The sequence below is a fragment of the Spermophilus citellus genome, assembly GCF_964194105.1.
Source record: "Spermophilus citellus genome assembly, chromosome: 16".
NCBI lineage: Eukaryota > Metazoa > Chordata > Mammalia > Rodentia > Sciuridae > Spermophilus > Spermophilus citellus.
Genome location: NC_138196.1, coordinates 34,905,431 through 34,914,446, shown reverse-complemented (window position 1 = coordinate 34,914,446; position 9,016 = coordinate 34,905,431).

Here is a 9,016-nt window from a genome sequence, read left to right as displayed (position 1 = left end):
AAAGCCTGCTGGGTTCTAACAGGATGCCTCTGCAACCTCTAACTCTGCTGGTCATTCCCCTCTTTGTGAATCACCTCCTTCCCTCAATACAGAGAGAAAAGCAGACACATTTACAGAAGAGAAGCCACTGTTCTGGGAGAGACAGTAGCTGCCTGAGTTTCTTTCACCTCTTAGAACTTGGTTTTTGGTCTTCCTGACTCTAGGTTCTAAGAATGTCTCATTGAGCTGCCTTAAAACATCAGAGTTTAAGCAATGTTAAAGCTAAATGTTCAAGACAAGTCAGAAAGCCACTAAATTTTTCAGGTTAAGACAGTACCTGGTGAGGATTTTGTTTAGATGTTTTGGTAAAACCGTCACTTTTCGATTTATTTCCAGTTGTAGTGAGGAAAATCAAATATGCAAGTGATTAAGTTATGATAACAGCTAGGTAGCCTCCCATTATGTTCCTATACATCCAAACCATTGTGCTAGAACCAGGCAAAATGCATGTTTGAAAACAAACAAAATGTTGCAGAGGCTGTGACTGGTTGAATTTCACAATTAGATACACCATTACAGTAGCTATTGAAGGCAAGACACTCCATAAAATAATCCCTGATCAAATAATAAATTTACAGAAATATCTTCTGCAATATCCCAAGTTACTATTGCTACACTCTGTGATCCCTCAGCCCCCATGTTGTGGAGGGGGCAAAATTGCAAAGTATGCAGTACAGGGGGGAAATAAAGAATGTCCACATGCTTCTGCCCCTTTCAATGCTTTATTCACTCAAATTAATCAATTTCACTCTATAAAATCTTAAGAAAACATACGATCTTTAATGCTAGGCACTGCAACAGACATAATGAATTCACAGCAAACAATTTTAGATTACTTCTAAGGGCTGCAAAACACACTTAATCTCCACTGCTGTCATGTATTTAAAAATAATAATATAAAATCAATAAAAGATATAAAAAGCACACATATACTTAATCATGACAGGCTAATGACAGACATTCCCTCTGCATACTAAGTTCAAAAGTCTTAAGTCTTAGGCTTTGAGTCCAGCAGATGCACACTCACTTAGACTGCGGTGACCAGGTCTGGAATCAAGGCAGGCCTTTCCTGGCATGAAGTGGAAGACTAGTTGAGGAGAGGGTCGGAGGGAGAAGTGTTGTGGCTCTCATCAAGGTCCAGCAGAGGAGGGAGAGTTTGAGAGTGGTGAGGATCTCACAGAGGATCAGGAAACAATGACAAGTGACGGGATGTCAGGTCCCCATCAGGCTCTCCAGCTCCAGTGCATCAGAGGGCAGCCTTGTTTCGGCTTGCTAGATCCACTACTCATTAGCTCTATGATTTATACTAAGTTTGGGGGCTTTTGACCCCCCTTTCAATTCTTACCAGCTACCACTGGATTTCTCCATGACATAATTTACCCTGGGATCAGATATATCTAGTCTGGTGGTCTCCACCCTGATCTTCTCCTTTCCCTCTTATCAGGTGAGGATACCCTGCCAGGGGCTACACTCTGTTATCAGGGTGAAGGGAAATAAGTAACTTGTTTGAGGCCAAACTGGAGCACTCTATGGGTGTGCCTGGTAAAACTACCTGTTTCAAAATGGAGTTTTTTAAATGGAGTTGCTTAGGCTCAGGTCTAAGGCCATCTTCACACCCCAGTTTTTATTTAATTAGCCCTTTTGAAGTTCTGCCTGATTTAGAGGCAGAAGCCTTTTGATTTCCTGGAGACCCTAAACTTTGTTACTTTGCAAGCCCTAGTTCACATCATAATAAGTACTACAGCTATATCCTTGCATTGCCTATATTTTGGTGTTAAAAAAAAAAGAAAAGAAAAAGAAAAAAGGCAGAAAGCTTGTTTATAAATTGAATTTGAAATTACTTGGTCATTTTGCAAATCTAAGGGAGGTTATTAGCAGAAAAGCAGTAGCAAATCAATTTTAAAAAGGGCCAAGTAACCAAGAAATAAAGACCTAATAGATGGAATAAATTGGATGGGCATAACTGCTTAATGAATTAGCACACTGAAAAACATAGAAAGGAACAGGGAAAGACAAAAAAATAGAAACACAAAAATAAAATTAAGAGATAAGGAGAATTGAAATATAATTATCAATATCTAGATAATAGCATTTTCAAAAAGGGAAAAATCAAAATAGAAGGAACTATTTAAAGAGATAATAGGGAAAGTTTTGTAGCTTTAAAATATAAAAGAATAGAAAGAGAGTGAAAAGAAAAGAGTGAAAAGAAAAGAGTGAAAAGAGATTATGAAGTGGGCATTGGTGAAAAAATTAAATGAAAACTAAAAAGGCATGACATTTTAAGTGACAGCAAAGAAAAGTTCTAAAATCTGCCAGAGAAAAAGAGCAGTTCACAGGCAGTCAGTATAGATAGGTAAATCCAGTCAGGTTGGATCAAGGAGGCCAATTTTGAGCCCTGGAAGTTGTGGACTTTCCTTTGTCCACCCTTACCAAGAACCTGCCCCTGCTCCTGCTCTAACCTGTTGCTAGGGTAACCTGTCCCAGGAATTGCCCCTCCCTACAGGAGTTATGAAAGTTGTTCATTACTGTCTCCTGGGCTGCTTCCTGCCTGGATCACTCCACCTTGGCCCCTCCAGCCCATCTGCTTCTCACCTACTGGCCATCCCACCTGGGCCAAGCAGGAAGGAGAGAGATAAGGGGAAGAAGGCAGAAAAACAAAACAAAACAAAACAAAAGTCTAGGATGTATAAAAGAAGCAGGACACTCTCACTTCTTGGCATACCAGGATACCAGCTATGGCCCCTTCGCCCTCCCAGAGAGAAGTCTGTATTACTATTTTTTTAAATGAACCCTGCTTTCTATACTTGCCTCAGCATGCTTCTCTAATGTTCAGGCTTCAACATGTGGGGAAGCAGGACTCCTCATGGATAACTGGTGGTATCAGAATAAAGTCCCTGGGAGCAAATGGGAAAGCTATCTATGCCTAAGGAGAGGAATTTGGTTCAAAAGCTCCAAACAATGACATGGCTGAAGCTTGTGTGTGTGACCTGCTCTCACACATGCACAACGAGGCACACTTTTGCTATCACAAAATTTTGGTGGAGTTAGTTTTTTGTGGTGTTGATACTGCCAGTTACCAATGACGAGTTCTGCTCCCTCAAATGTTAAAGTCTGAACATTAGAGAAGCACGTCGAGGCAAGCATATAAAGCAGGGTTTATTTAAAATGGAGTAACATAGACTTCTCCCGGGAGGGAGAAAGGGGCCATCGCTGGTATCCTGGTATCCCCAGAAGCGAGGTGTTCTGCCCTTTTTATTTGTCCTAGGCTTCCTTTGTTCTCCTGCTTTTCCCCCCTTATTTTCTCCTTCCCCATACATGACTAGGCCCAGGAATGCCCAGGTATGCTCAGTGGGATGGCCAAAGATGAGAAACAGGTGGGCTGAAGAGGGAACATGATGCAGCCCAGGACCCATTAATTAACAACTTTATAGCTCCCTTTAGGGAGGGACAATTCCTGGGACAGGTTCCCTTAGCAAAAGTTTGGAGCAGAGGCAGGTTCTTGATAAAGGTGGAGGAGGGCTCTGAAAGAATTAGCATTTCAATCCCTTGGGGGACAGTCTCCAACTTCCCAGAAATCACTCAAAATTGACCTCCTTGATCTGACCTGACTGGATATGCCTATCTACACTGACTGCCTAATTCTGCTTCAGTACTATTAAAATCTTGGTCCTTTCTCCCAGATGCCAATTCAATAACAAGGATATGGTTTGGAGAAAATGGAAATAGGAGGTTTATTGCTTTGCTAGCTAGGAGAAGCTCAGGGAACTCCTGTCCCAGAAGCTGTAATTCTCCCATAAGAGAGAACAGAGGTTTTTAAAGAAGCCATTCAAAGGCTTTATTCTAGGTGTCCTTGTAAGGGGATTGTGATTCACTTGTTCATTTGGGGGAGGGAAAAAAGGAAAAAAAAATCCACTTCAAGATAAGCCTCAGGGGCACTGCAGCAAGGGCTATATTCAAAGCATGAAGTGGGCCACTGTTACATTGGGAGGGGCTGGGTTGCTGGGAATCCAGCCCAGGCCCTCGCACATGCTAAGCACATGCTCTACCACCAAGCCACACCCCCACCCATGAAAACCTGCTTCACAGAAGCATTTAGAGCGGTGACAGTAGGAGAATAAATGCCAGGGCTGCTCTATTGGAAAGTTAGTAATGATGTTGTTTTTTAGGGACAACAGGTACTGAAAGGTTAATAAAATAGGTACTTGTCACTGTGTTTTTCTGTATGCTTAACAAAACACTGTTGAAATCCTGAGAACTGTTTGCTAATCTTGTTCCCAGAATGTGCTGTCCCCAAATGCCAAACTGCAGAATGCACTCCCTCACTCCCAAACTGCCCACCCGCCCTGACCCGTCAATGAACTTCCCTACCTGCCCTCTCCAAGAAAAGTACATAAGGTCTGCTTAAGCTGTTCTCAGGGCTCTATCTCTCTTTGCTCTAGTGAGCTCTGAGCCCCAGCATGCTGGTCTCCAATAAACCCTCCTTCTGTTGCATGAGACAGTCTCTTGGTGGTCTCTTCCTCCGACGTTTCGACAGTCCCTTACAGTACTAGAATGCAAACATGAATTAACAAGTTTTTAGCTGATTCATTTTACTTTGGAGAGTGACACCTGATCAGTGACTTTCAAGAAGGAACAATAGGAATATGGCTATTGGTTGCTCTTTCTATGGCCTTGAAGGCCTTTGAAGGTGACAACTGTAGCAGCTTAGTGTCTGAAGGTGACTCAGAAACCTGCTTTGGGTTCAGCTTTTCTTCAGGAAGGAGAAGCCCATCTGAGATACCTGACTAGTTCCCTGCAGTCACAAGGCCTGGCAGCCTGGATCTGCCCAGCCCCCCATCTCTGTCAGAGTTTGGGATGATGTTCCCAGTGCTGGGTCCTCAAAGTAAATGCAGCCAGGCCTCTTTCCCCAAATGTGAGGGAGAATGAGGGGACAAGACAGAAGGGGCAGAGAATAGAAGCGGTGAGAAAGCCAAAAATCAAGGTCTCAGTAACGACAGTGGCAGTAGTAGCAGGGCCAAGAACCAAAGCAACACCTTCCCGAAGGCCACGCCTTGGAGACCCAGATGAAGCAGCTCTCCCCCCAGTGATCCAAGGGGAGAGATGGATTATTGCTGGCCTAAACATGGTGCAGACGGGCTGACACATTTGGGGCTAGGGCCCATGTGCAAATCTATACTTACACAAGAAACTGGGGAATGCTGTGCCAGTAATCATTTCAGATATGCCAAATATTAAGCATGTACTCACAACTGCACTAGGCAGTTTCAGTGACCCTGACAGCTGAAGAATTTCCCTGGGGTAAGAGCTCTGGGGCTGGTTTTATAGAGCAGGGTTGTTGCAGGTGTTCTCTCACCAGGGTCACTGCCTTTGCAGAGCTGTCCCATAACAGCACCAAGGAAGCAATAATTGGTTCCTGTGAAAGAATCCAGCCAGGAAGAGGACTGCAAGCTGAGCAGAACTGGGGGCCTGAGCTTGCGACTCTTTCCCTTCTGACTCTCAGCTTGTTTGGGGAAACAGAGGTTCTCCCATTAAATTCCAGAGCATCTCTCTTTTTTTTTTTTTAACCTGCACACACAACAAAACCTCAAACACTCAGAGCACACCTTTTTGACCTAGTGAAGCCTTAAAATGAAATGCAAGCACACAATTCATTTCCATTGCCTGTGGTGTTCAGAGTTGACTTTTGAAAACCATGTATGCCAGGACATTCATCAAAACCATTTTCAAGGAAAGCTTCATAAACTGCACTGTTTGGGGTTGGGGGGATTAGTGTCAATGTGGGGGAGGGGGGATGAAGTCATAGAAGGGGATTTGTGGCATTGGGGAGAAGGTTCTCTAGCACAAACTTATCCTGCTAGCCTATGGGACTTATTCTGAGAAGTGCAAGTGAAGAATGATGGCCACTGTTATATCTAGATTGGCAAGGTGTTAATTACTCTGTAGGTTTTAACTTTAAATTATTTAAGGTTATGCTGCACTAGTATTCCTTAGAGGAAATTGTCCTTAAAGCTAGGAAAGGGAATAGGCATGTTTTTCCTAAGACTATTAAATAGAAGCAATTGAGTCTGTTATACTAAGAGGATGAGTTGTTTTTCCTGATTTTTTTTTAGTTGTTGATGGACTTTTATTTTATTTATTTGTAATGTGGTGCTGAGAATTGAACTCAGAGCCTCACGCATGCCTCACGCAAGCACGTTAACACTGAGCCTCAACCACAGCCCCTAAGAGTATAAATTTTAAGACTGCTTTTCTTTGTTTGCATGATTATTCATGCTTAGAGCACTGTATATTATTTTTCCTATTTCAAGAAAATTTGGCATTTTTAAAAGAAACCAACTTCCCATTTAAAATTGTCTGTTAACTATGAAAGCTGTATACTTGAGTCATTTGTATATCTCTTCATACTGTAATGGTCTTTCCTTTGTTATTGACTGATACAGTACCCTGATTACAAGGTTATTTTGTACTTGTCTTAATACCTTAGTACAATAACAACTGCTTAAAAATAAAATAAAAGTACCATGTGATATACATGTATCTTGTACATTGATGATTACTGTAATCAAGCTAATTAACATATCCACCCACTCATATATGTGTGTGTGTCTGTGTGTGCTTGTGTTTGTGTGTGTGTAGTGAGAACACTTTCAAGCAGAACAATTAAAAACATTTTTTTAGTTGTAGTTGGACACAATACCTTTCTTTTATTTATTTTTGTGTGGTGCTAAGGATTGAACCCAGGACCTCACATGTGCCAAGCAAGTGCTCTGCAACTGAGCCATAACCCCAGCTCACACAGCAGCAAATTTAAGCATACAACAGAGTGTTATTCACTGTGGGGACCCAGTTGTAGGACAGATGTCCAGAATTGGCTCATGCTGCATCACTGAAGTTTTGTACTCTTTGGGTAACAGCTCCTGTTTTCCTAAACCCCGAGCTCCTGGGAACCACCATCCTGCTCTCTGCTTTTACAGAGCAACTGGTTTTGATTCCACACTTCATTGAGGTCATAGAGCACGACCTTCTACATTTGCTGTTTTCACTTAGAATAATGTCTCCTAAAGCTCATTAGGGTTTCAAATAACAAGATTTCCTGCATTTTGAAGGCAGAATATTGTTCTGGGTGTCAAATGGTTGACATGTTTTTGTATGTGGACATAATCTTAAAACACCAGTTAAGAAAATTAATGAGATTTTTTTCAGAAGTGAATTATGAAACATTATTTTTATTTGTTTTAGTACCAGGAATTGAACCCAATGGGGGTTAACACTGAGCCATATCTCAGAGCTTTTTGTTTGTTTGTTTGTTTGTTTGTTTACAAATTTTGAGACAGTCTTTGCAAAGTTGTTTAGGGCCTTGCTAAATTGCTGAGACTGGATTTGAACTTGCAATTCTCCTGCTTCAACCTCCCAAGCTCTGGAAAGTAGTATAGAAATCCCTCAGAAATCTTGCAATGAAACAAGCATTTGAACTAGTTATCCCACTCTTTGGCATATACCCAAAGTACTTAAAATTGGCATACCATAGGGATGCACCCACATCAATATTTTTTGCACCTTAATTCACAATAGCTAAGCTCTGGAACCAACCTAGGTGGCATTCAACAGATGAATGGAAAAAAATACACATACATACACACAAACATTCACACACACAGGAATATTACTCAGCCATAAAGAATGAAATTATGACATGTGCTGGTAAGCAGATGGAACTGGAGATGGAGACTCACATGCTAAATGAAATAAGCCAATCCCCCCCCCAAAAAAAAGTTTGAATGTTCTCTGATATGTGCATGACAATGCACAATAAAGGGGTGGGGAGGGAAGAATAGACGTTCATTGGATAAGACAAATGGGAATGAAGGGAAGGGAAAAGGGATGAGAAAAGGAAAGATAGTAGAATGAACCAGATGTAACTTCCCTATGTTCACGTATGGATTCATGGCCAGTGTTAGTCCTCATCATGTACAGCCAAAATATGGGGAGTTATACTCCATGTACCTATAATGTGTTAAAATGCATTCCACTGGCATGTATAACTAAAAAGAACATAAAAACTTTAAAATTCATCTGCCAGAGGCTTTACTGGGGCCTATTCTGGATCACAGGGTGGGCAGTACATGGAACAGCGGTGTCAGAATGGCCCAATGAGCGTAGGAGGAATTGTGTGGTCCGTGACAGGAGGGTGGGTCTGTGCACATAGTCAGTTGCCTGCCTGCTGGACCCCATTTTGCACTGCCATGCCAGTCTGCACAAGCTTACTGGGCTCGTCTCTCTGAGCTGTCACATATGGGAGAGTTGTTCCTCAATAAAGAGTGGGGGCATCAGAAGTACTTCCACTGTGGGTGGGGACATACGGAGTAATTGTGTCCTAGAAACCTCCTTGGTGCCAGGGACTGTTGCAGTGGTCAAGCAGAGTCTTCTGGGCAACCAAGACACCTGCAGGGACCGAATCAGGGGGTGATAGAAGCAGCATTGGGTGGTGGGGTGGGTGAAGAGACCCCACCCCCAGACCAAGTGGGGGTGGGGTCTCTTCACCCTGGAGCCTTCCTTTGACCAACCACCTTGGCCCAAGTCCTTTCTGCGTCACAGGTTCCATCCACGTGTCACAGGTTCCATCCACATGTCACAAAGGCTAAGCTCCAGTTCAGCCTTTGGTCCAAGGAGGAGCTGGCTTCTCAGCCAAGCTGCTCTGTGCTGACTAGCATTGGACTAGTGTCGGTCTTCTGCTAGTGACTAGCCCCAGTGCCCTACATGGACGGTCTTTTGACCAGGTGCTGCCACAGGCTGCGCCGCAGGGCCCTGGTGGCCCAGCAAACTCCCCTCAGCCTCGCCCGGGAGGCTCCCTCTCCTCACAGGGACCACCCCGCTGCACCTGCCGCTCCCCCCAGCCCTGCCAGCAGGCGTTTCCTCCAGGATCCCCGACCTCGGGGGCCTCCTGCTGCTGGCAGGGACAGAGGCCCGCTCCTCTGTC